The following is a 27,467-nucleotide window of genomic DNA, read 5'->3' as shown; positions in this document are numbered from 1 at the left end:
CAGCTCTCCCACCTCCCTCCCATTTCCACCCCCCCACTCCCCCCCCCCGTTATTTTCCATGTGTCCTTTTTGTTCCTACAAACCCTTCACCCTTTTCCCCTGAAATTCCCTCCCCTCTCCCCTCTCTGCTCACTGTCAGCCTTTTCTCAATTTCAGTGTCTTTGGTTATATTTTGCTTGCTTGTTTGTTTTGTTGATTAGGTTCCTGTTAAAGGTGAGATCATATGGTATTTGTCTTTCACCGCCTGGCTTATTTCGCTTAGCATAATGCTTTCCATGGATGGAACTGGAAAGGTTCTCTCTTTAGCCAAGTTCCTCTAAGTATGATCCCTGGGGCAGCGAGGTGTCAGCTGGCTGTATCATGAGGAGGGCCACAAATAACTGGAATCTTGATGCTGCCCTTGGGCTACCAGAGCACCTTCGGGGGCCTCTGGATATGCCTGTGATGCCTTGAGCTTCTGCAGGAGGGAGAGGTTAAGTGATAGGAGGAGGAAAATCGAGACAAAGTGCACCCACTGTGAACTTCGCTATTACCGCTTTTATATCCTGCACGATCATGGACCAAAAAAAACAGAATTACTCTTATCGCAGGCAATCATTTATTTTTGTGTTCACTTGAGTAATGTCTGTCTGTGCTAGACTGTAAACACCCTCTGGGTAGGAGCCAGGTCTGGCTTTCATTGTTCACTGATGTATAGCAGATGCCCTACATATTTACATTACTGTGTGAATGTATTTTTTGGGTAAGTGAATGAATTATAATAGAAAATGCTGCATGACAGAAAGGGATTTGGAAGGAAGTTCCGAAAGAGTGAAATGTCTAGAGAATCTATTTTCTTCTAATCCTCTCATCCAGTACCACTTGTGTCTATTACACTGTCTTGCCTGCAACAGTGGGAGTAGAGAGGCATACAGCCCCAGATGTACCCACTGTTTTAGGGCAATAGCAGATTCTCTGTCTCAGGGAGTACTCTGTTAGGAGTGGGTTATTGTAAACGGCAATCCATCCCCGTCAGCCCACAGTTTATCTTTAACGTAATTCACTCAACCCCTGACGTTAGGGTCAAACTATTCTTATGACCAGTATTTGATTGACTTTTACCTTGAACTTCTTTTTCTAAACAAGATAAGATTCTTTGAGATTATGAAAAATCACAGAAGGGATGAACTTAGAGATGTGACTTCATACTAAATTCTGTCGCAAAATGAATGGGTTCTGTAATGTTGTGCCAGTTTGATTTGCTCCAAAACACACTGGAAAGATGAGACTGTTCTCTTTCCATAAAACATGAATTTGCCTTTTTTATTTCCAAAAAATGTTTCCTGTTCTATCATTCAGGGGTTTATCTAATTTTCTCACATTCTGTCATCCTTCCCAGGGCAGCGAGGGTCGTTTCCACGCTCCCTGCCTCACTGAGTCTGTCTGCATGTTGGTGGTCAGCCAAAGAGCTCGCTGAACAGAGACTCCCTACACCCATCACCAACTGACCATTCCATTGGCTCCTGGACTTAGAGTAGTAATGACCCTAGAAATCCGTAAACCATCCATAGGGAAAGGTGGCTATTTGGCTAAGTGATTCACATCACCTGGGCGTTCCTTAGGAATGCAGGATCCCAACCCTAGTGAGGCATAATATACATTTTCTCACGACCCTTGGGTATTTGGTACACACACGCCTACCGGACAATCCCTTGAGTCATTCTCACTGTCGTCTTGTTTCCAAAATATCCCCCTGCTTTAACCAATGAAAGGAAGCTCATGGGAAGTAGAGAATAACTAACCACACGTTATTTCAATAGCTTACAGTATTACCATGTTGGACAGAGAAAACCTTCCATGCTAATTTGAAGGACATTTTCTCTATTTAAAAACAACCATGTACTCCTTAGAGCATTTTATCATTTCCAAAGCAATTCTCCCTCTATTCCCTCATTTGTTCAAAATGGCAGGTCTACAGTGAGGCCAAACCCTGGTAAACATGAGGGTGAGGATAAGGTGAGCTTTGGGGCTCCCAGCCCCTCCTTCTGGGCTCGCCTCCTCTGTTCTCTGAAGGTTTCCCGTACTCTCAGACTCTTTGTGTTACCTCAGGCAAAATCTACTATTCAGACAACACATGAGGCCAGCCGTTCATATTTATATACTTTTACAGATTTGTTCTAATAATTTTTCATCATACCTCTCATGGTAAAAAAAAAAGAAGTCTTGGTCTCCCGTTAAAAGAATATTGCACATGAGAAACAGTGAAGCAATAAGAGGTATTGACAGATCAGATTGGCAAATAAGTTTTATCTATGCAATTGATAACTTCCTGGAATTCTGTGTTAGGAAGGATTCTGCGCCTGCATCTGGGTTCACCAGGTAAAAAAGGTTTGTGATTAATCAGTGATGTCTGCTGTTGGCATGGAATAAAGATGGAGATGTGTTTCATACCAACATTCACTAAATCTTTGCATGTCATGCAATGTCAAGTCACTTGCATGCTGACTTAGTTATCTATTGCCAAATAACAACTTACCCCAAAATTTAATTTAAAATAATATTTATCATCTCACCATTTCTGTAAATCAGAAATCTTTGAGCAGCTCTTCTGGTTCTGTGTCTGAGTTTCCCACAAAGTCGCAGTCAAGGTATCAGCCAGGCCTGCAGTCTTACTCAAAGGCTGGACTCAGGAGGGATCCCCTTCCAAGCTCGCTCATGTGGTCATTGGTAGCATTGCATTTCTCGAGGGCTGTAGTACTGAGCGTCTCAATGCCTCACTGGCTCGTGTCCAGAAAGTGCCCTCAGTTCCTTGCCAGGTTGCCCTCTTGAGAGGACAGGTCTGCAGAAAGAATGAGAGAGAATGTTAGCAAGGGGAAAGTCACAGTCTTTTGTAACCTGGTTATAGAAGTGTTATCCCATCGCCGTTGCCTGTTGCATTCATTAGACGTAACTCCTTGTGTCCACTCAAGGGGAAGGAATTGCACACCAGTGTAAGTGCTCGTAGGTGGGATCATTGGGAGCCATCTTACAAGCAACCTGCCATACACATCTTATCCTATTGAATCAATCTTCACCATGACCTTTAAGGTACATGCTGTTATTATCGCACCTTTACAAGTGAGGAAGCAGGCATGAAGTCATTTATCCGAGATAACACAGCTAATATGGGACAGCTGGGGTTTTGGCTCACATCCATCTGACTTTAAGGCTGATGTTATTGTCACTTGCCTTTTATAATCTTTAGAATTACTGCATTGTCCTGGCCAGGTGGCTCAGTTGGTTAGAGTATCATCCTATGCACCAAAATGGTGTGGGTTCGATCCCTGGTCAGTACACATACCTAATTTGTGGGTTTAGTCTCCAGTTGGGGCTCATATGTAAGTATGTAAGTCAATGGGTCAATATCTCTCTCTCTCTCTCTCTCTCTCTCTCTCTCTCTCTCTCTTTCTCTCTCTTTCAATGTCTCTCCCTCCCTCCCCACCTGTCCCTCTCTCTAAAATCAATAAATATATCCTTGGGTGAGGTTAAAAAAAAAAATAGAGCCTTGGCAGTTGTAACTCAGTTAGTTGGAGCATCATTCCATAAACCTAAAGGTCACAGGTTCGATTCCCAATCAGGGCACATACCTAGGTTGCAGGTTCGATTCTCGGCTGGGGTGCATGCATAAGGCACCTGATCGATGTCTCTAACATCAGTGTTTCTCTCTGTCCTTCCCTTCCCTTCTTTCTCTAAAATCAATAAGCATATCCTCGGGTGAGGATAGAAAAAACAGAATAATCCTATTGAATGGTCTTCAAAACATTTTGACCATGAACATCTATTAGTAAAATCTTTCAGATACACTTTTATGACATATGTATTTATAAAGTGCATCTTAATCTGTAATTAAATATGAGTAAAGCTTCCTTTTAAAAATGATTATGACTAGAAATTCTTTTATCTACACCTTAATGGGTTGTCTAGCCCCCTCCTTGGGATAAGCCCCACATTGGAGACTACCAAGCTGACACCCTTCCAGCTGTGACTTCGATCCAAGACTCCCTAGTGGGCAGTCAAGTGGGCTGACTGGAGATGGAGTTGGAAGCTTCAGCGGCCCAACCACTTAAAACAGGGAGGAACTGTCAGCCTCCCCCTCACCCCATGAGGGGTGTTGGGAGAAACAGCAAACGGGTAGGTGTTTGGACAACTCCTTCTTCTCACTTGGTGACATCAAGTCCCTTAAAGCAAAATGGGAGAAGCCTTCTTCCAGCCTCAGAACTGTGGGGCTTCACTATGGGAGGGGAAAAAAACTGTCTTTCAATCTGGCTCCTAATCAGGCTTAAGGGATGGAGAAAAGTTCAGATGCAGTTTCCAAGTGAGGCGCTATCCTTTATAAAGACCTATTTATAAAGGAGAGCCGTCACTGTCTAAAAATTGTGTGTGTGTTTATTTTAAAGAAGCAACTCGTGCATGTGGTAAAAACATATTTCATGCTTGTGCAGACTCAGTGACGGTTAAGCTTTCCACAGAGGTGCTGTCCAACCTCTCTGCACCCCTCCCCTAAAATAACTGCTTTGGCAGCTTTCCGATCAATGTAGTTGAGCTGTGTGGGTGGTTCCCCAAATCGAGAAACTGTCCCCAGAAAATGGGGGACTGGATGCTGGCCAGGCATGCACCCTGAGGACGCTCTCTCGAGGATGTTCAAGCAGACCTTTTATCAGCAACCTTTTGTCACCATCACTTTTGTAGCTCTGAATCTCCCTGCCTCTCTCTCTCTGGTCCTCTCTTCTCAGCAAGACTAGATGACTTCTGAGATGCCCTCCACACAAGCTTTCCCCAGCTTTGTGATGCTCCATCGTGCATGGTGGGAGGGAGGTGTCGGGCTCAGGCACCTGCTTTACCTTGTTTGGTGCCCAGGGTGTCTGATCAGGCGGAACTCACCAGATGTGGAAACTCGCCCCTTCCTCTTGCCTCCTTGGCCAACTGCAAGTGGGAACTGTTCACAGTTGCCCAACTGAAATGCCTTCTGAATGCACGTGTTTGCTTTGCCTTTCAAATCAGTATTCTGGCCAGGGTGACAGACACATATGCTGAAATCAGTCCTGGAATTCCGACTGGGCGGGACTTTTTTTTTTTTTCCCATGAGGACAAATTCTTATAAGCATACAGATGACTATATGGTTTCCTTCTACCAAGTGTCAGGGGAGTGTGGGGGTGGTAAGTGTAGTTAACCCTTAATAATAATAATAATAATAATAATAATAATAGCAGCAGAAGCTACATATTTGAGCTCCTATTTTATTCTGGCATCGTTATGAGACATGGACATTATGATAAAGAAATATGGAACTTGCATCAGTCTACCTGGTTGGGAACCCCATCTCCATCTCTCAGAAACTGTGTCACCCAGACATGTCCTTAATGTCTCTGAACATTAGCTACATGATCTACAAAAGATGCTTAACAACCCAGTAACCACACCTACCCTATAAGGGCTGTTGTGAAGCTCAAACCAGGCAGCCCATGGAGAACACTTAGCCCAGTGCCGGCACAGAGTAAGCTCGCAGCACCAGCTGGCTACTCTTGGAGCTCTCTCTGAGAGGTGGTTTCTTCCCACTTCCTAAAGGTGCAAACTCAGAAGCAAAGAAGGTAAACCACTTGCCGAAGACTACAAGTAGCAGAACTGGGCTATGAACTGGGATTTCAATGTAGGCCCATTTGCCTCAATTCTCCAGCTATTGATTGGGTGCTGCCTGTGTTCCAAGCACTGGGAACAGGGCAGCAAGTGGGGAAGGCACAGCACCTTGTTAAAATGCCCCCTGGATGTTCTTGATGGCAACTGAAATAGCTAATATTTATTGGGTGCTACTGGGTGCTCATATAATCTCTCCTGCAGCTACTATTATTGTCATCATTTTTACAGATAAGAAATCTGAGGCTTGCAGAAGGCAGAATGACTTGTCTAGAAGACAAGTATGGAGCTAGAAGATAGTGGAGCTGGGATTTGAGCTCAGCACAGTTTATCACATTATCTTGAAGAAGTCAAGATGGCTCAGGACTGGGATCAGAGCTAGCACAAAAGTTGTGTCCCTGCTACAGCCCCCTTGTTATCACATATAGGGTGTGTCCTGTTTTCTGTGCACAGAGTTCCTGTAGTTACCTCCAAGGGTTAAATAAAAAAATAAAAATAAAAAAAACCTAGAAGAGACTTTAGCTATAAAAACAAAGAAATCAGGCACTACCTAAAATCAGGTGGCGGGATTTAAACTGATGAACTCTGCTCTCCTAAGCTCTATTTAGTAGTGTTTTCGAGAACCCCTGCATCCAGGGGCAAGCACCAGCAGGTCAGCCAGTGGCAGGTCCCTGCCCTCTTTGGCCTGTGAAAATGAAGCTTGACTTGTCTGGGTGCAGACCAGCATGGCCTGAACAGATTTGGGTAGAGGCAGAGCCCGGAGACTGGCTGATGAACACTGCCACGGTCTAGTGACTTCTGCAGAACCTGGTGACTTCATAGACAAACTCAGTTCTGCCTCCTCTCTACTCCAAAGATTCATCTGCATCTCTTTAGGCGCCTGTGAGGGTGGAGGTGGGAGGGGTGCCCAGTGAGCCAACAATGCTGGCAGTGAGTAAGATGTCAGGGCTCACAGCCAGCGAAGGGTCTGCACAACCCTGAGGCGCTGTGAGATTGTTGATGGAGTTAAAAACAAGGCAGAGAAGAGAGCCTTCCTGCAGAAAAGAAAGAGGCCTTGCCCTTCACAAACAAAGCCAAACCCAGCTAGAGCCTGAGTTCAGGCCTGCATTACTTACAGAAGAGAGCACACAGCCAAAACGGAGGCGAGGTCTGTTTTCTTGTTTGCAATCTGGAATGAAGAAATGTAAAGCAGTAAGTCTTTCAAGGATTGGCTCCCCAGCTGCCCCCCGAAGTGGACAGTCACCACTGGAAAACGAAGAACAGCCCGGGACTGTGCTGAGCAGGCCAAGCATAGTTGGTAGAACCACACAGATGGGACGTCATCATTTTTAAGGGCTTGCTGCTCAGCTGTCCCATTTGAACTTCACAGCACCAAGGGCATGGACAGACACTGGGTGTTTCTTTTTAATTCTCACCCAAGGATATATTTTTATTGATTTTGGGGGGAGAGAGAGAGAGAAAAATATTGATCTGTTGCCTTCCTTATGCACCCCAACTGGAGATCAAACTCAGAACATGCCCTGACCAGGGATCAAACCCACAAGCTTTTGATGTACAGGACAATGCTCCAACCAACTGGGTATCTTAAACTCACTTTACACAAGTACAAACTCTAAATATCCACACAGGTTATTGTTAGGTCAGAGTCGCTCAAGAAACCAGAGGGATGCAGCGAGCCAAGGAGCAGGGTTTATTAGCAGGAAATAAGAGGGAAAGTGGAGCCAACCTAGAGAGGTTGGGAAGCCAACCAAGGGAGGTTAGGACTTGCTTGGTTGTTCTTAGGGCAGGGTTTTTAAGTGCAAAAACCTGCGAAGGGTAACTGCTTGGGGTGTCAGAGTCTTGACTGGCTAGAGCTGGTTGCTGGGTGCCATTTCTGCTGACGGTTGTTCTTGATACATCTTATCAGGTTCAAGTTAAAGCTGTATCCTGTTATGCCGGATAGGCTGACCCCAGACCCCAATCTTAGCCGGGCATCTGTCCTGGGTAGGGTCGGCAGGCATTTTCCCACAGTACGGTTTCCCACAGTGTAGTTTCCCACCTGGTGATTTTCTGTTCCTCCTAGACCTGCCTAGGTCTGTCAGTTATAAGATCTGCCTAGTGTCACACAGCAATTTGATGGAAGAAGTGGAACCAGAACTGTAGTCTCTGCTCTGAGAGTGCACTTGGACTTCTGCAGTCTCCAGGGAAAGTGTGAGATGCACACGGGGCACTGGGCACTGCCAGTAGTACCGGGAAGCCCTCCATCCTGATTAGCTGGCATTAAGTTGCCAGGACCTCTAGTGGCTCTTCCCAGGGAGCCAAAATGAAGACCAATGCCGTTTACTTTGCACGTCTACCTCCTGGAGTTGTTCCAGCGACGCTTCTAATGACCCACAGTGGAGGAAAGCATCGTCCTCAATCAGATCCCTTAGGAAAGCCTGGTGTGCCACGTCCCACCTGTGGAGGAAAACGCGGACTCAAGAGTCTGTGCGTGAATACACAGCAGAGAAAAGGTGTGAGAGCCGCGATCCTTCCACCGAAGCTCGCATGTGTCTGCACAGTGGCAAGTGGTCCTCCAGCCTTCAGACGCACCGTATGGGATTTTTTTAAGTGGCTTTTGTCATTGCTAGTGGAAACGCCGTGTTGTCACCCAGACAGATTCGGCAATCACACATCAAAGGGGCTGGGGGTCAGGCTGTGCAGGATGGGACTGTCTGGGACAGAGGCGGAGTTTCCAGCACCCTGAAACACTGTCACCCAGACCATGTCACCACGCCACTGAAGAGGAAACCGGCAAGGTGGTCAAAGGTTGGGTAGTATTCAATCCGAGACCTGGTTCTGTCACTTTCGAGCAGTGTGACTCTGGGAAAATACTGATGGCTCTGAGCTTGAAGTTCCTCACCTAGAAGGGGAGGGAGGTGGGTTCTGCTGGGGTGGGATGGAGGGATTGGGAGAAAAGGCAGACAACTGTAATTGAATAACAAAAATTAAAAAAAAAAAATCCTCACCTATAAAACGGGACCGCCCGGCACCCCTAACGAGTAGCCCGTGAAGTGTTCAGCCGAATCAATGCGCCATCTGGGTGTAGCTGTATCATTGTAATGGGGCTGGAACTGACGCCAGAAACCACCTCACCCACAGGTTCCCAAATCCGGCTGGGCCTCGGCATGGCGTGAGGCACTTATTAAAGACGCGGGTGGCCGGGCCACGGGCATTCCCCTCCCCTGCAGCCTGCCTTTATGCCCTTCACCTTGACCTCCCACTCCTTGACAGACAATTGCAGAGTTGGTTAAGGTGCTTCCAGTAACAAAGGCTGTACATATTTTTCAAAATCTCTGAGGCTAGGGACCAAACTTCCCAGGTGATTGTTAGTGAGATTGGCATCAGTCCTTAGCATGATCTTGGAGGGTTACTGACCCTAAGAAGGCTAAGACACCTGAGGGTCAGGGAACCATAGAGTAGAACCAATTAGCAAATGACAATAACAACAAAACAACAAACACCCTCAGGTTTTTTTAATTTCCAGTCTAATGATCTCAAGTCAAGGCAACAAAATTAAGGAAAGAACAAGACCGCTGTCGTGGCTGAATGTCTCAGGTGTGGTCTGTGTGGTCTACAGTGTGTGAACAACTATTTAGAGCCGCCAACAGACTTCTGCCTAAGCGTTTACTGTGTGGTTCAGTTAGAACCACACACCCAGGGAATCGTGGGGACCCCAGCACTAAAGCATCGCTGGCTTGCCGTAGGGGAGGTTCCATTGCTAGGACACGAAGCCACAACTCCACCAGGCATCCTAGCTCCACCCCACGCCCACCATTGCCAGGTGGCTTCATGGAAGACAGGGACCATGCCCAGGGGGAAATGATTGATTTAGAAGAGCAAACCTGGTACAGATGGGATGGCACATGTCGCTGATGTAACCTGGGGATGGTATTCAGGAGACCTCCTTTTCCCTGAGAGCTGACTCAGCCGAGAAAGGTGCTGAATATCGAGATCCCTTAGTGCAGCTGTCCTAGGGGGATAATGCTCTTCTATAATGATCCTCTCTTCTTATTTATCATTGTTGTACCTATCATCATGGCTAAGAATGAGGAAATGTAAGCTTGGGGCCAGATCACAGGTCTGAGGTGAGCATAAAGTCATTGAAAAGAGAAAGATGAAAGCCTCCAACCTTGACTAAAAGAAGCAAAATGTATTGCTCACGAACTGTCAATTATGACCTTTTTTCAGTAACAATATTTGTTGCCCTTTATATTTCTCTAGGCTTCATTTTTTCTCAGTTGTAAAACAGATTCATAATGTACCTACATCTTAAGATTGTAAAGATTAAATGATTTAATGCATGAAAAGCACCGAGCCCAGTGAACAACTCATAATTGTTCAGTGAGTGTTAGATATTGTTATAAATACTATTATACTGTGATTTGGTTTTTAGAAGCAGTAAAATGTACTCCAGTCTAAGGGTGGAAAAGACAGTGAATGATTCAGCTGAGTGCATTTAAATATATGATAATAATATGTTTATATGATATGATTTCCACTTAGTCCTTTCAATACTGTATTGGCTTTTTATTGCTGTGTAACAAGTTACCAGAAACTTAGCTTAAAGCAGCACCTGTTTATTATGTTACCCTTTCTGTAGGTCCAGGCAAGGCATGGCTGGGTTCTCTCCTCAGGGTTTCTACAAGGCTGAAGTGAAGGTATTAACTGGGCTGTGTGTGGGGGCAGGGGGGGTGCTCTGCCCACAGGGCTCCCCCCTTCCCTCCCTCCCCCCTGACACAGATGAGAATAAGTCTACCAAGACATGATCTGCTTGGGGAGAAAAGTGGCTGAACTCTCAAAGGAGAAGGGCCAGGAGCCTTTTCCTCAATGGGGTTTTATTGGACTCAATTTGCATAGGAATACAAGGCATATACGTAAAGCTCATCAATCATTGTCAGGCAGTAATGATCAAACAACAGATAACATTCAAAGAACTATGAGGGCTTATTTTGAGTCAGGGTCAGATAGCTAAAGGGCCATAAAACTTTGGGGAAACAAACTCATTTCATGCTTGGGCCCTTATCATTTAAATGGAGGGTATTAGCAAAGCAGGTTTCATAGGATTTTATGCATTCTTTCTTAGGCCTGATCACTCCAGGAAGCTCGCCCTTTCCAGCACAGGGCCGCACCCACCTCCAGCACTGTTTCAGGTTTAAGGCATTGTTTCAGGCTTAAGTCAGGCAGGGGAAGTAAGGCAGCCAAGAGATTAGGAGACTTCTTGCAGACAGAATGAGGACTCAGGCTACGTCAAAGCTGAGGTGCGAGGGTCCATCACCCCCTTTCTCTATGGCCCCCCAAGTCCTTCCCTGAGGGGCCCCTTCATGACCGTGCCTGTCTTAGGTCATCCCTCCCTTGAGGAATCTTACCCATCATTGGCTAACCAGTCATCCACGCGGGGCCAAGCAGGGTGAAGTAAAAGGGGCAGAGGTGACACCCCTGCCAGGGAGATAAGCTTTGTCTCCTTAGTGGCTTAGGGTCCCAAGGTCTTTTTACTCAGCCTTAGCCATGGGGGATTACAGCTTCTGAAACCAGGCAGGGCGGTTCCCAACAGCTGTGCTCCTTTCCATAGTCACTTCCAAGCTATTCGAGTTGTTGGCCAAATTCCGTTTCTTGCATTTGTATCTCTGTAGTCCCTATTTCCCTGCTAGTTGTCCTTAGAGGTCCACTGCATTTCTTGCCATGTGGCTCCCTGTATCCATCCCTCTTGAAAGCCAGTGTCAGAAAATCTCTCTCCCACCCAATCCCTCTCATACTTCAAATCTTTCTTGCTAGGAAGGGCCCAGTTCCTTTGAGGGGCTCCCCTGATTAGTCACGCTGACCCAGGGTCATCTCTCTATCTTAAGGTTGACTGCTTTGGGACCCGAATTACATCTGCCAAACCCCTTCCCAGAAATATGTGGTATAGTATTTGTTTGAATGAGAGAAGGCTTGTGTAGACCAGGGACCAGGAACCTTCGAGAATCTGTTAGGATTCTTTTTACCACAAATACACTTTCTCACCCACTCTGGCTAGCATCAAAACAAGGTGAGACAGTGAAATAATGGGGCTGATTCCTTTTTATGTACAGCTCCTAACGTGACTCTTTAAAGATTATTCTCTTTGTTTTATAATCATGGTGCATTAGAATGGCATGTAATGGAAGGTGTGTGCTCCAGCACTGAGGCCCGAGTCATCATTCAACCCCAGCTCGATCCCCATGGGTGAATGTTGTAACCACTCAGTGACTTGAGAGAGCGGTGGCTAAAGGGACAGGCAAAGGATAATAACAGAGGAGAGATCGTGGTCTGCAACATAAGTGCGGTGTAGAACATGGACTCACCCAGCGTGCGGTGAGGATGCAAACACTCAGCCTGCAGCAGTACTTGTTTTTTCTAAGTCTGCTTTCATTTTAGGACCCCCTTGATGACTTTTGCCCCAAGTGCACACCGTGTGTTCGTACTACCTGCAGACCGTATGTTTTTTTTCAATCAACTTTTTTTCTTATCCATGAGACCGTAGTTTTGAAACATTTGTTGTTTTTTCCTGTTTCATGTTAACATGAATGCATAACTATTAAAAATGTATTGAGCAAAATTACCAAGTCTCCCACTAGAGATAAAAGTTTTGCATGTTGAGAAATGCTGCAGTAAGGATGGGAAAAGCCCCCTTCTAAATGAAAGGTGGTGCACCTTGAAGTCCCCGAGGAAATGAATGGAGAGCTCCCCAGATTTTAAAAACCTAATTGTGTTTTTTGTGAGAGTGCCTTGGAATTGAATTCATCTGAAGTTCAATGTGAGACCAGGAAATGGGGGGTGCAGGATAGGGGACTCATATTCAGTGAAAATAAAATGAAAATATGCCAGACCCAGAACTCACACTCAGATCTTTTTCATTCCAAGGCCAACTTTTTTCAAATCACAGCAAGAAATGGGGGCAATGGGAAGGAGGCAGCTGAGGAGGCGTGTGGGTTGGGGGATGGAGGAGGTAGAGAAAGAAAGATAGAAATGCAGAGGAAGAGAGGCTGGCAAATGGGCATCCAGAGAGAGAGAGAGAGAGAGAGAGAGCATTAGGAAAGAAGTGGGGGCGGGAGGATTTACTAAATTCCTAAGTGATAAACCTTCCTTGTCACCCACTCGTGGGTCCTATTGGTTTTCAAGCACTGATCCCTCCTATCACTTACTTCTCTTTGTGTGTTATTTAGCTGATGGACAGCTCTTGTGGTTTCTTTTCTCTTAAGCCTTTAGAGCCCCTCTCAAAATCCACATGATATGGCTGCTCACAAGGCAGAGTTATAAGCCATGCAACATGCTCACGATCAGGGCAGTATGACTCCTGGACCCAAAAATCAAACCGAGATCCTTGACTCTTGAGTCCCTGTGTGGTCTAAAAATCAGCCACACTCATTGCATGATGGTAACCAATGGAGAATGATGTTGACCAGGAGAATGGGACGGTTTCAGTGTTTCCTTTGAACTTTCTACTCTTTACTAGGTGGTCCTCACCTAGGATTTCTTGCAGCCATTTGCTTGTACAAGTAGACTTCTCTGCCGTACCCACTGCCTGTCCCAAGAAGCACTGCAGCACAGACTGCTTGGTACCTGGGGAAGAGCACTTTCATTCGATATTTTAATTAGGCCCTGACATCTGGTGTGGACTGAGGTGCTTACTTACATAGCTGCAGGCTATTGGCTGTGAAGGAGCCCAGCCTATCTGGAGATTACAGGGCACATGGAGACTGTTGACATTTAATAGAGTGATGGTGTGGGCCTTGTCCCATGTGCAGCAATTTTGAGATGTGGTCCCCCTCTCTACTCCAGGTTCTCTGCGCTGCACCTTATGTAAGGCACATTTTACTTCTTCTGTCAGCCTCCTTAACAAACACAGTCCATCAGAAGAGCAGCCTTGGAGGGAAAAGAGGTGGGGCTCGGGGAAGGGTTAGAATTTATCAAGACAATGAAATTTGCCAAGGTCTTCAATGATCATTGTCCCTCCTCTGTGCGCCCCTCCAGCCACACCTAACAAGCCTCTGCCTTTCGATGTGCAGCAGGAAGTCAACATCCGGCACCAAAGGGAGCAAATGCAAAGGGAGCTGGTCAGAGTGGCCTCCTGAGTGCTTGTGTTTCCATGGCATTGGAGATGACCCCTTACTGTCCCATGCCAGGACTTCCAGCTCACGACTGAGGCTCCTGTTTTATGGAACCTCACCTGTATCATATGTTTTATTTCTCACAGTGTCCCGAATGCCTCACCCAGTGTTTGAGGCAGCTTGTGTGCTCAAAAAGCATTTGTGGAAAGAAAGAATGAATAATGAGCCTGCTGACGTAGTTTTGCTGCTGAGACCCATTAGCTTCCTGAACGCATCCCTCCAGGTGCTCACAAAGCTCTGGGCTCCTGGGTAACTTCCTAGAAAAGTCCACCTGTTCGTATGTTCACTGGCTATAAAAGCTAGATGCTTGTAGTGGACATACACTGTTTGCCTGTGAATCCCAGCTAGCTTACATTTCAGCTGAGGAGCAGGGAACTTGCAACACAGTGGCAAGTGGAACAGAACAGAATAATGCCTCCGGGGCCATGCTGGCAGTTCAGAGGAGAGGGACTTCCTGTGGCCCAGGAAGAGGAGAAAGACTGCGCTTTAGATCTTGAGTATCAGTAGTCAGAGAAATTGTGCAGTCTTCCAGATAAAGAGGAAAAGACAGAAAGCAGTTAACATGGATTGTTGCTAACTTCCCAGCTTACATTCCCAGCTTCACCATTTTCCAACCATATAAATAGCTTAATCTGTCTAACTCTTAGTCTTCTGGTTTATTTTTTTAATCCCCACCTGAGGATATATTTATTGATTCCAGAGAGAGAAGGAGATGGAGAGAAAGAGGGAAACAAACTTTAATCAGTTGCTTCCTGTACATGCCCCAACTGTGGGCCAAACCCGTGTACTCTGGCACAGTAATTGAACCCTCAACCTTTTGGTTTAAGGGACCAACTGAGTCACACTGGCCAGGGCAGTCATGTTTTGGGATTGTTTTTTTTTTTTTTAATGGTAATATGCATTTCGGTAAGAATTAGGACTAAATTTAGGAGGCAAAATGTGTAAAGGATTTAGAAAAATTCCAAACATATAGCAAAAGCTTAATAAATAACAATAATGGGAGGAGGAAGAAGAAGAGGAGGAAGATGACAAGGTCAACAATGACCAGGACCCCAGAGCAGAAGACTGACTGACCAGACTGAATGAAAGGCAAGAGACTCCTGAACTTGGGGTGGAGATTCGGGGGTGCTAACACCAGATAGGGTAAGGGATCCAATGCAAGAAAACCTGGAAGACTGACTGCAAAATGACAAAGAAACACAGAGATAGAAACTTTCAGGACAGAAAAGGAAATGCTTACTTGCAAAGAGTGCCAGAAAGTCAGATTTCTAAAGGTCAGGCTCCCCAAATGCAGAACACGAGTATTTAAAGGAATGTACGTTGAAATCACCCAGGATAGCAGGCTTACGTGGTTTGTTCACAGTGGGAAAACAGCCCCGTTTTCACATGATCGCCATGTTCATAAAGGTCGGGGCATCCTCTCCAGTCTTCAGCATCGCAAACATCTGGGATTAAATTGCTTTGTTATTGTTCCTGGGTTTATGTGAAATAATCGACGCTCTAATATTTAGGAGTCTAGAACCAGGCAGGGTAACCTGTTATTTTTGTTTTGTTTTGTTTTCTGAGGATTTTTGCTTCTACTGAAGTAACAGCTATGATCCATTTCATGGCCTCAGATATTTCATTCCAAATCGTGGATTCTGGGGTCACACAGATGTGTGGGCTCCAGACTCAGAACCACCATTCAGTCAACGGTGCTGGGAGCTCAGGCAAGTTACTTACTCTCTCTGAAGCACAGGTGTGTTATTTGTGAAAAGGAGCTAAACGTACCACTGTTGTTTATTTTTATGGATTAAAATACAGATAAGCACTCAGCACAGTCAGTGCCTGGCACGTTAGAAGCATTAAGTCAGAGAGAACGAGTCTTCTCACATTCTACAAAGCAGTAACTTTTTCAAACTGTCCTGGTACTTCAAGGAAAATGTGAAGGTTAGAATATCGACCCCGTGACCCTGGGAGCCTGGAACTTCTCTGCTAAGCTTGGAAAATCCCCCAGAGACTGAGGGAAAGCAGGCATCGAACTCCAGCTGTCTTTGACCATGTTCTGGGAGAAGGCCCAGCAGTCAACCCTCAGCAAAATGAGAAAAATTAGGAAAATGTAATATGTTTTTCATAAAGTTAAATTTATTTAAGTTAAGGGACTATCATTTATTCTAAGATCATAATCTTCCCGATGTCTTTAACAGAAAAAAAAAACACAGTGAGAGTGAAGGTAGTTTAATTTTGGTTGTTAGTTTTTATATTTATATTGGGAACATGAAGACTTGGCAATCCTAGATGAGATCCCACAATTTTCTTGGAGGTTTTCTTGTGCCATGACATGAAAAGAATGGGAACACTTTCCTGGAGAGTAGAAAACCCTAGTTCTGCTGACTGGGACACTAGGGGCAGTCACGGCAGCTTTTATGCAGGGACGTTGTGTCTTCGGGAGTACCCAGGAAGAAAGGGCTTGGGATGAGACCCACTTGGTTATTATTTCAAGTTACACGCACACAGTTCTAAAACCCTGTCACACCTCTTCTCACTGCATGCCGACACTGCTGTTCTCAGTGTTCGTAGAGCGCCTGTTAGCAGTGAGCGGAGGTGTTGACTTATTTCTGAGGGTAGCAGGTGCTCAGACTGCCCAGCTTGCCTGGAATGAGAATGGAAGTTGATTCCTCTCTTGATGTTTAGAATTTGGGAGTCACACCCTAAAACGGCTAGTGCTTTCTCCAGCTGCCTAAAGAGGCAGCTCTGAGAACATTTGAGAAATGCTGAAGACGGGGCCCGCCCCGCTGTGAGTGTGGCCTCGACGCTGCCTGGCAGCCATGGCTGTGATGAGAGTGGATGCTCCAGGGATGCCCAGGGATGCCCTCCAGAATCCATGGTAACCAGCAAATCCTGGAGCAGAGCCAGAACAACCACAGGGCAGGCATTGCTGTAGCTGCCCCGGAAACAGAATTAAGAAAATAGGTACAACATTCAGATTTCCTCTCCGGAGGAAGGTGCTTCTGAAAGGAAAACAATTCCCGTTTGGTGAGGGTGGAAGATGAAGAATGAAATGTTTGCAGAAGTTGGTGGAGAGAGATGATAGGAGGGAGCACAGGAAAGGGCAGACAGATGGATATTCCTTCGAGTACAGATGTATTGGCTGCTCTTGCACAGCCTATTGCTAGAGGTGTCTATAAAACATACGCTCTCCTGTTTGGAAAGATTAGATTAAGAAAGACCTCAGATGTTCATCCAGTTCAGTAAAACACATGGTGAAGCAAGGATCTTTAAAAAAAAAAAAAGGTGTTTTGGGTTTTTTTTTTTTTAAACATTCAGTGAAAGGTAATTACAGATACATCAGATTCTCTTATGAAGAAGATCAGAGCCTTGGAGTGAGTTACTTGCTTACCTGTGTTTTCCTTGTGGTGCGATTTGAGGACTATGGTATTGTTCAAAGGATGCATTGTCATGCCAGAAGAGGCTTTGAGAAAAGTTACAATAGAGATTGATCCACCAGACTGATACCAGGCAGGTCTTTCCTTATCACGAAGGGTGAAAAGTATTTAATGGTATCTGTGCCTAGAATTCAATGTGAAGTCAGATAATCAGGCAAACTGGAGAAAATAATCAGGGCTTAAGAGGACCCTGAAAGGCAAGTCCAACCTTCTTTTACAGATTCTTGAGCATAAATTTTTAAATTGGTGAAAGAATTCTAAATATCATAATTCTTTAAATTCTAATGGATTGAGTTGCTGGCTTCATGGTTATTTTGTAGTAATAGAGTCTGCTAATCATCCTACCATTTGATGGGTTTCCCAAGAAAATCATGTACAGCGGTTAACAATGAGAGGGATGCAAAAACACTACAATACTGGAAGTGGTAGAAATGTGGCAAAGATCTGATAAGAAGGATAGGGCTTACCGAAGTCTCCATTTCTATTCTCTCCTGGTCCTCCTCTCTCTCTATTTCCCATCTGAATCTTGACCCCAGTATTCCAAAACATACCAGTAGGATAAGAGTGGTGACCAGGCCTCAAAAGGGGCCCAGGTACACTCACCCACTGGGGGACACTGAACGGGGAAAAGATGAGCGGCTAGCAGCCTTTCCCACAGTGGCCAGGCCTGCCTTCATCTGCTCACCATGCAGAGACAGAAGGGCAGAAGTGTAAGAAAGAGACTGAAGCTTCTCAAGGCTGGGGAAGGGGGTCCCCACTGGTGGCTTTTGTGTCAATACTTTGATCAGTCAGGTGAGGCCCTTCTCTTCCCTTGCAGGGGTGCCGGGGAGAGAACACACAGGGCACAAGCTTTCTGACAGCAGGAAGGGTTTCGGAATTATAGGTGCTTCTGCCTCTGCAGTAACAATAACAATATCCATCATATATCGAGTATATTCTTAATTGCTAGGTGCTGTTGAGAGCACTTTGTGTACGTCAGCTCACTTAATTTTCACAGAACCCCATGGTGTTGACATAATTGTACCCAAGTTACAGATGAGAAAACTGAGGCTTATCAAGGTCAGGTTTTATCTACTTTGTCTATCTATTCGGTGTCTAAATGCCCACTGTTGACATATAATATTAGAAAATTCCCCTTTAATACCACCCTTGCCCTGGGCAGCTTGAGGCTACCATTGGTCATTGTGGCCGTGATTGAGTTTCCCTGCTATTGAGGATATTGTCTCCCTGAAGCCTACTACACTGAACACCGTTCTTACTGTCTCCAGCAGTGGTTCTCAACCACGGTGATTTGCCTCCATAGACTTTCAGCACTGCCTGGCACCATATTGGTTGCCACGCTTAGAAGGGGAGTCTTACTCTCACTATTTATAGAGGCCAGAGATGCTGCTAAACCTCTCGCAGGACACAGGATGGCCCTCCACAGCAAAGAACCATCCAGCCTAAATTGTCAGTGATGCTGATGTTGAAAACTCCTGCTCTGTTGCTGCACAAAGTGAATTGAACCACTCTCTAGATCAGCCTTCGGATGGCTGCTAAGAGAGAACAGCAATGCCACGCCATTCCCTCCACCTCACACACCCCCATCCTTACTACCCTGACTGTCACATCTTCTGTTACCTGCCTGTTTTAATATTTCTCTTTCCTAAGAATGGAGGCTTAGAAGACTAAGTGTGAACTATTCAAGATCAAATACTAGTGAATGACAAAATCAGAAACTTGGCAGTTCAAGACACTGTTACAAAAAAGCAAGCTATGTAGACTTAGAGAAAATTTGCATGGCATCTATCCAAAATGGGGCTTACAGCTAAAATACATGAAACATTCTTATAACAGTAGCAAGATAAACAATCCATTTTTTAAAATTAGGGAAAATATTTGAAGGGACATTTCACAAATAGAAAGAAAGAATTTACAGATGGCAAAAAAAAAAAAAAAAACCATGAAAAGAGGTGCAACATTTCTTACAGTTAAGAAAATGCAAATTAAAACCACAATGAGATGCCACTACAACGCACTAAAGTGGCTAAAACTTAAGAAGACTAACCGTGCCAAGGGTTGTCAAGAATGTGGAGCAACTGCAACTCTCCTGGGAGGAATAAAAAATCATAAAATCATTTTGTAAAACAGTGCAGTTTTGTTTTTAAAAAATTAAACATATACCCGCCATTTGATCTAGTCATTCTCCTCCTAAGAGTTTCCTCAAGAAAAACGAGAAGACCATATTCCCACAAGGACTGAGACAAATGTTCAGAGCAGCTCCATTTGTAATGGCCAAAATAGAAACAGCCCCAATGTCCATCAACAGGTAAATGCATAACTTGTGTGTATTTTACAACCAAAAGGAGCAAATTATACACACAAGATAGATGAGTTTCAAAATATTTATGCTGTAAAAAGAAGCCAGACACATACCCCCATGGAAAAACAAAAAAACACACACGGTGGAGGCACTTTAAAAACCTGGAATTTATTTATAAAAATTGTGTATTTATTCTTATGTGTGTAAACTTCAGTCCCCTTCAAAGTGCTCTCCATTTGATGCAATACACCTAATGAGACTTTTTTCCACTGCTCAGAACAGGTTTTGAACTCATCAATTTCAATGGCTTTTACAACCAAAAAATGTTTCCCTTTGAGGACTTTTTTCACCCAGGGAAACAAAACAAAGTTTGCCTGTAGGCAAGATCAGGTGAATAGGGGGGTGGGACATGGAGTCATGCCTCTTTTGGTCAAAAACTGCTGAACACTCAGCATAGTGTGGCAGGTGCGCTTGTAAATCACCCATCGTGAAATAGGCAAACATGTTGAGATGACGCAGATGCACCAGATGACACAGATCCCGGCCCGCAGGAGCTGCTGTTGTGGCCACAATATACACATACACACGGACTACAGAAATCCTGTGGAGGAAAAGGGACGGCGCACCCACTCTCTCAAGAGGAGAGTGCCTCTGAGTGCCTCAGCCACTCCCTCAAGAGGAGAACGCTCTGACCCCTGTCTTGACAGGCTTTTATTGTTTTTCTAGGCCTCTTACATCACAGAAGGTCCTCCTTTACTATGCAAAGTTTTGTTTTGGGTGGTTATCTTTTGCAGACAAAAGAGAGGGTGTTGCTGAATACATCAAAGGAGGATATTTGCAATGTAAAGGGAGAAGTGGTCTAAACAGGCTGTGCTCCATATCTGGAAGGTCTAGCTCAGATTTTGGGAAGATAAAGATACTCAGTAAACATTTGCTGCCTCAGGGTAAGGGAGTTTTAGCAAGAGCAAGTCTCATAGCAGTCTAGGTACAATGCAGGCCTGATTTCCCACTGGAGAACCTATCCATGGATGTGGGTCCTGCCCACCAACCTCGCTCCCCACTGGCTTTTCCGAGTTGGGGCTGAGCCACCTTTCCCACGCTTGGAACAGTTCCCCACATTGAAACAGTCTTAAAAAAAAAAAAAAATCACTGAAGCTGAATGCAGCCTCTCACAACAACACCAGCTGGTACACAGATACAGATGGGTTCCTAGAACACTCACCTAATGAGGGAAGTCTATAGTCCAAGGGGTCAGCCCTCTAAAAGATGGTCCTAGGAAGGTTCCCCTGGCGCAGTCCGTCATCAAGTGGTCAGCCAGCCCATCCACAAAGACCTGAAAAGCCAACAATTGCCTAGAAATTGCACGTGGGTGACATCAGTGGCCTCATCTGGGGTAATCTTCATCATTAAGTAGGGATCACGTTGTACTTTGAAGCCTGGAGATCATATGAGTCCCCATCTGTTAAAACAGGGTGTCTAAGCGTGGCTTCCACAGAACCTTGTGGTACATCGTCCTTAAGTCCCACTTCACATCTGTATTTGTCCCCCTGGTTGATTACATGTCTTTGAAAGCACATTGGTTTTGACTTTGATTTTTCAATGCCCCTTCCCTGACCAAGAGACAAAATTGGATTTTATTTCCCAGCAAACTTCTCAGGTACAGGTACGCCACATTTGCGAGAGTTAGGAATTTACACTGAAGGGGGTGCTCAGCAACGTAAGAATGATGCTCTTTGACAGATTTTTGTCATCTAACCATCCGTTTTTCCAAGTCTGTGTCTAAAAAACAGAAAGTGGCTATAATGTTATCTAATGTTCTCAGATACCTGAGAAGCTGCCTGCTGTAGTAGAAATTAACTCAGACTTCGGAATCAAATCTAGACTCCAAGCGTATTCGTATAATTTCCCAGCTACCTGACATTGACTAAGTTTCTTCACTTTTGTGAACCTTGGTTTTCTCTCCTGTAAAAGGGATATTGTTGGAAGGGTTTAATAAGATAGACGCTTTAAGGAACTTTAAAGAACAAGACACCGTCATATAGTCATTCAGGTCACGGGATCTGAAGTCAGACGGCCCACCGTCTGTCCTGACCTTGCCACTCACTTTGTAGCTCTCCGTCAGCATCCTCATCCGTCAAGGTGGGGGCAATATGATGCCTCCTTCGTAACGCTGGTGGGTTAAATTAGTTAATACACGTAAAGCATTTGCGATAGCACTTGGCCCAAGACGAGGAGTCAGTAAATGTTAGCGGCCATGAGCATTGTGATCCCGGTTATTTGGTATGACTAGTGCCACAAAAGAGATGTCAGATAAGTGATAGGCATTGCTCCCTTAAAACCCTCTGTCTCTTCTGGTTTTCCAGACAACTTCTGTCCCCTCCAGCCATCCCTGAAGTACTTCCAAGAAAAGCCAAACATTCTTGAGATCACAGTAAGAATGACACTTTTTCCCCGTGTGTGTGTTGTTCGGCAAAGCAAATAGAATAACAACTAATGTGAGATTGTAATTATCATGTGCGTTGGGGAGGCTGCCTTGTAAATCAGACTTAATTAATTCTGAGTACTTGCTGCTTCTTCAGTGCTCCTGCCAGCTCAGGAGCGCGCCTGCTAGAAATATGTAACATGTGATAACTAGAAGTGTATGTAACAAGTAGGAATATGGAAACAGCGAGGGGGGTTCCAGAAAGGTCGTTCCGAACAAGCAGGGTGCCATCTGCACAGGAGCAGTTCCACAGCTGGGAGTTCAGACTTTCTGTCCTGTGTTCCACCTGAAGTGTGTATCCTAGAAGAGGAAATGATATTTCCTCACTGTGATACTAGATATGGTTGGGCTTATCCCTCAGAAAATGGTCCAAATATTTTGAATTGATGATTTTGTCCTAACCGTCCTCTGGTGTACTCCTTAGTATAATGGGTTTAGTCATTTATCTCCCTACTATGTGAAACAATACTTTTTTTTATCTATCTAATGCATGGTTTTCACGCTTGTTGTGTTTACTCCCACTAAATCTTGCATGTAAATGGAATTCATAAAGCTGAAAGCAAGAGGAGCTGAGGGACAAAGGTTGAGAAATGAAGCCAGAGGCCCCCGACCAAACGCCACACACACCCCTGTCCCCTCCTGCTGCCCCCAAGTACTTCCCCAAAATCCAAAATGTTCTTTGAAAACTGTGAAGACTTTTGCCCCAATGTACTGGCCTTCACTCAGTTTTCCAAAGAAGATCTTCATGTCTGTGTGTTTCACAGACAGCCCACAGTGCTTCCGAGTTCACCGGTTGTGGTTTGGTCCATTTCCCTGCCTACTTTCCAAAGTGAAAAATCCTACATTTTTTAAAAGTATTCTTCCTGTCCTACCATCCATTTTTCTGATCATTGTAATGATTGAGAAAAAATAGACTGAAATTTTCTAATTTTTTTTAATCTGGAAAAAAAACACAAGTAAAACTTGGGAGTAATTGAAGTCTGTGAATTATCATGGGGCTGGAAAGGAAAAAGGTGGGTTTTTTCCAGCAAATTCTTCACTCATGGACCTAGGAGACTGACTCTTCCTTATAGCTTGACATTAAAGATCCACACAGAGTATGAGAATTTAGTACTAAAGCAAATGAAATACAGATCGAAAATTGAAGTCGCTCCTAAAGAGACTGAGTGAATTAACAAAGATGAGAAAGCTGTCAGTGTTTATTGCTCGTCAGTCTCGTGAGGGCGAATCTGGCATGGAAGCCCCCCTGCCCCATCTCCAATGCCCTGTGTAACCCATGAGGCAGAGGTCCCTAAGGGATCAGGGCACAGGTGAAACCTTGGAGTCCTTCAGAACGCAGAGCTCTAGGCAGCCACTCCCAGTTAGTCAGCCAGCACTGGCACGTCTACTAATCAGATTTTAAAACCAGATTTTAAACCACATTTAAACCAGATTTTACATATGGGCCACGGGAGACCAGAGGGTGGACAGTTTGCTCAGTATCACACAGCAAATTCATGGTGGACAGCCATGCCCTTTCACCAAACAACTCTGGGTCCATTTCACTGAACATGCTAGAACATCTGCTGGACCCTGAGAATGCCTGAGTTCTTATTCCCCATGTCGACGCGTGCAGAGCTAAGAGCATCTCATAGCCTCCTTTCACCGCGACCATTCTGCTGTAGCCTTTCAAAGCTGGTGTGACTTGTGCTACATGTGGGGGACAGCGTCTTGTGAAGGTTAAAGCCACAGGCTGTGCCTGGCCATGTAAAGCTTGGCTGACAGTCCTGCTTTGCTACGAACTTGCCATGTGATCTCCAGAACGCAGCCTAAGCTCTTGGAATCTCAGTCTCCTTGTGCAGAGAATAAATCCCCCCCACCCACGGGGGTGCTAAGAGGGTCAATCACATCCTCTGTGTGAAAGTGCCTGGCACAGGGCCCAGAGCTTGGCGTGTAAAAGATTTACCCATAGAGTTTTTCTTCCTTCGCTTTCTTCTTTCCTTTTCTCTTCTCTTTTAATTTGATTCCACAAGTTATTAACTTTGCCCCTCTGAGCCTCTTTATTTTTAAAACCAGGGTCATATTAGTACTGACCACACTGGGTGGCTGTTAGGAGAAAATGGGATTACAGCAGCAACAGTGGCAAACTCAACTTGGGACACAGAATCTTCTAGAAGACTAACCGGATTGCTTGCACGTAAATGTCTAGCCCCAGAGGCTTTTTTCACGCATATTTGTTATTGCCCATGGAGGAGATGGGGACTGTCCGAAGGCCCCACCCACCCTTGAGAGGGAGTCCCTTCCGGTGGGCAGGATGGCCATTGGATGTCCAGAGTGCAGGCCAGGATTCTCGTTCAGCCTCTCATGAGCTCGCTCTGTGACCTTTGATGGGTCATTTAGCCCCTCCGGACTTCAGGGTAACCCACCATGCCTACCTCATAGCACGGGTGACCCAAACAAGAAATGCCCCAGAGAAATCTAAAGACTCAACAAAAGGAAGGAATCATATTTTTGTCTGTTCCCTGGAACAAAAAATGGGAGAGACCTGCCCCCTGGAGTCTGAATCAGCTCTAATTTATCTTTATTCTCTTGCAAGCACAAGTGTCTTTTTTATGTGAAGTGGGTTTTTTTTTTTTAAACTTAAGATTGGAAATGTGGCTGTCCTACTTAGAGTCAAAAATGTCTGTGAGCAGCCGTCTTTAACTCCTACACTGTAGCCAGTGAGAGGATGCACACTGATCCCGGGCCTCGAGAATCTTCTTCTGATCTTTACAGTGAAGACTTCGTGTTCAGAAGGTCCCTGAGTTATCACATCTAACAACCTAGTTCAGCCAGGACAAAAGTGTAAAACACATCTTCCCTTTTACCTGCCCCCCTTCCACCACAAACAGACACGTCTGCATGTACACACACACTCACACTCACTCACACTCCTTTCTCCAGACCCCTCGTGTCAAACATTTCAGAATTCCTCCTGCCAACACTTTGTGAGACGGCAGAGTGACGACCCAGGGGAAGGTACCAGCGACGGTATTCGTTCTGACGGACCGTTTTGACCAGCACGGCAGAGTTTCCACAATGAGACGAAAGCGCTAGGTTATTGAGAATGAGTTCTTTGGGCTGTTCGGTAGCTAGCAGATGGTAAGATAAATTGTCATCTCTTGCTAGTTATAGCAAAAAGACACACATTTTTCTCCCTACAAAGAAAGTGAAAGGACCAGACCGTTATCAGTTGCCATGGCAACTCAGATGCACTATATGCTCAGTTTAGCCTGTCACTATGGAAGACTGGAGGAGAAAAAGAAAACAACTCTACGCTTTTTTTTTTTTTTTTTTTTTTGGTCAAATATTTTGAAGTGACATTTCATGGCATGAAGCTGCAACAACTTTTTCCGAACAGAACGGAGAGAACTTGAGGGGAGGAAGGGATGGAAGAGGAGCGAAGATCCTGGGGACGTGTTTGACAGGAATGAGCAGCGGCTGATGTGGTCAGCACCAACAAAACTGAGAGCAAAGGAAAAGAGAGCAATAAATATTTACTGAGTACCACCACACGCCTGGTGCTATGCTAATAATGAACAGTCTGCAACCTCTCATAGCTCTGTGTCTAGAAAAGAAAGACAGCTAAACAAATGCTTGCAATATAAGGGGGACTTTCTTCCGGGGCATAAGGACAGGGCGTGATGGGTATAGGTGGCATGTGGTGCTCACACAAGTGTGGGGGGAGTAGATTTCCCACAGGAAATGTCTGTGTCAGCGTCTGAAGAATGGGGAGGGGACACCAGGCAAAAACATCCTGGGACATCCTGGTTAAATGTGCCGAGGCCTTGAGGAGAGAGAATCCTGGGGCCTGAGCCCTGCAGTAAGGTCACTATGGCCAGAGCGGAGCGTGAGAGCACTTAGCTGGAAGGACAAGCTTGGCTGCAGAGTCGCCAGGCCTACGTTGTGAGTTATCTAATAAGTCATGTTTAAGGATTTGGAATTTCTCTGCAAAGCAGTGAGGAGCCACTATAGTCTTTTAAGCAGATTTGCAGCATAATCCAAGTCGTGCCAGCAGCAGAGGAGAGGATGGTTCTGGAGCCAAGCAGTCACGGGGATGGGAAGCCCCGTGAAGTTAAGAGTGTGAGTGGTAGAGTAGGCAAGACTAGTGACTATGGACAGGCACGGGTGGATTCTACAAGTTCTAAGAATTAGAATCAACCAACGTATTGGGGATGAGAGAGACACAGAGAAGTGAAAAGTGAAGCCCAAGTTGCTGCGCAGCTGAGGGAGTCACAGGGCCATTTGCTCTGTGGGGCTCAGTGATGAAGGAGAGGGCTTGGCGTTATGTCTGTCTGTTACAGAGGAGCCGGATTGGCTAAGCCATGTTAAGCCTTTAGAAGGGCCCCCATCAAAGCTTCTGTGTGAGATTGTGCGTGGGTGTGCTCCGGCTTTGAAACAGACCCCGTGGAACTCAGTGAGAAGGTAACATGTTCAGCTTAGAACATGACGAGAGGGACCCTGTGTTGGCCCCAACACCAGGTGCAACTACCGCAGAACAATTCAGAGCATCTTCCCACTCTCCGTGTTTAATTACAGCCTGTACTCCCTCTGCTTCCTTCTTACCTCTGCCTGCCTGAGCGGTCGGACTCACCCTTAGCGCTGGAGGAAGAAGGAGATGTAATTCCCCTGTTGCTATTTGCACTGGTATCCAGGAACTTAGCTGTTGTGGAGTCAGACTACCTGTGGGTTCAGCGCTGACATTTACTAGGCATGTGGTTTTGGACGAGTCATTGAACTTCTGCGTCTTTTTCCTCATCTGTAAAACAAGATTATCCTTCCGCAGTGTTCTTATGAGAATGACAGATCATTTATGTGAGGGGCCCAGCACAGAGTAGGCACCCAGTAAGCATTAGCAATATTCTTTTATTTATAATAACTTTTAAAAATTAAAAAATGGCAGCCTATGCTTCCCCAGAGGCTTAGCCCTCCCTCCCTGAAACTCTCTGGGAATCACTACGGCTGTGTAAGGATTTCTTCCCTTCCTGTGAGAAGTGTCTGAATTCAGCGGTTATGAAGCCAGTTGACATGAACAAGGAAAAGTCCTGGGGAAAAGACCTGTCTCTGACTGGCCCACTCAAACCTCAGCCAGCATCATTCCAGCTAGTACACCTGGAAATCACTCCTGTACCTCGGAGCACCTCTGCCTGGCTAGGTCCCATGGGGCTGGGCCAGGAGAGAACTGAGCTGAGCGGGTAGGAGGCAGAGAGCCAGGGAGAGATGCCCAACTGGGCCTGTGCTCCTGGGCGCTCCGTCTTACTCAGTGGCTGTGTAAAGAGTGGATAAAGGGTATTTGGTTTTAATTGGGAAATGCTATCAATTGTCCTAGGCTCATTTAAAAATCCATTAACATTAGGAAGTGGATGGATTAAGCAATGTGGAAAGGAAAAGAGAAAAGCTGTCCGTGGCCTGCTTTGTAGGGAGCAAGCGGCCTGTCCCAGCT

At 45.4% G+C, this 27,467-nt stretch overlaps 1 protein-coding gene across 3 annotated transcripts in view; it reads left to right on the top strand.

Annotated features, from left to right (window-relative positions):
• ATP10B (ATPase phospholipid transporting 10B (putative)) overlaps positions 1-27,467 on the top strand; it is a 229,509-nt gene that overhangs the window by 88,033 nt on the left and 114,009 nt on the right. The gene's annotated exons all lie outside the window — the stretch shown is intronic.

Source organism: Desmodus rotundus, chromosome 6, assembly GCF_022682495.2.
Source record: "Desmodus rotundus isolate HL8 chromosome 6, HLdesRot8A.1, whole genome shotgun sequence".
Taxonomy (NCBI): Eukaryota; Metazoa; Chordata; class Mammalia; order Chiroptera; family Phyllostomidae; genus Desmodus; species Desmodus rotundus.
Note: the sequence above shows the minus strand (reverse complement) of the source record. Positions and strands in the feature narration are given on the sequence as shown.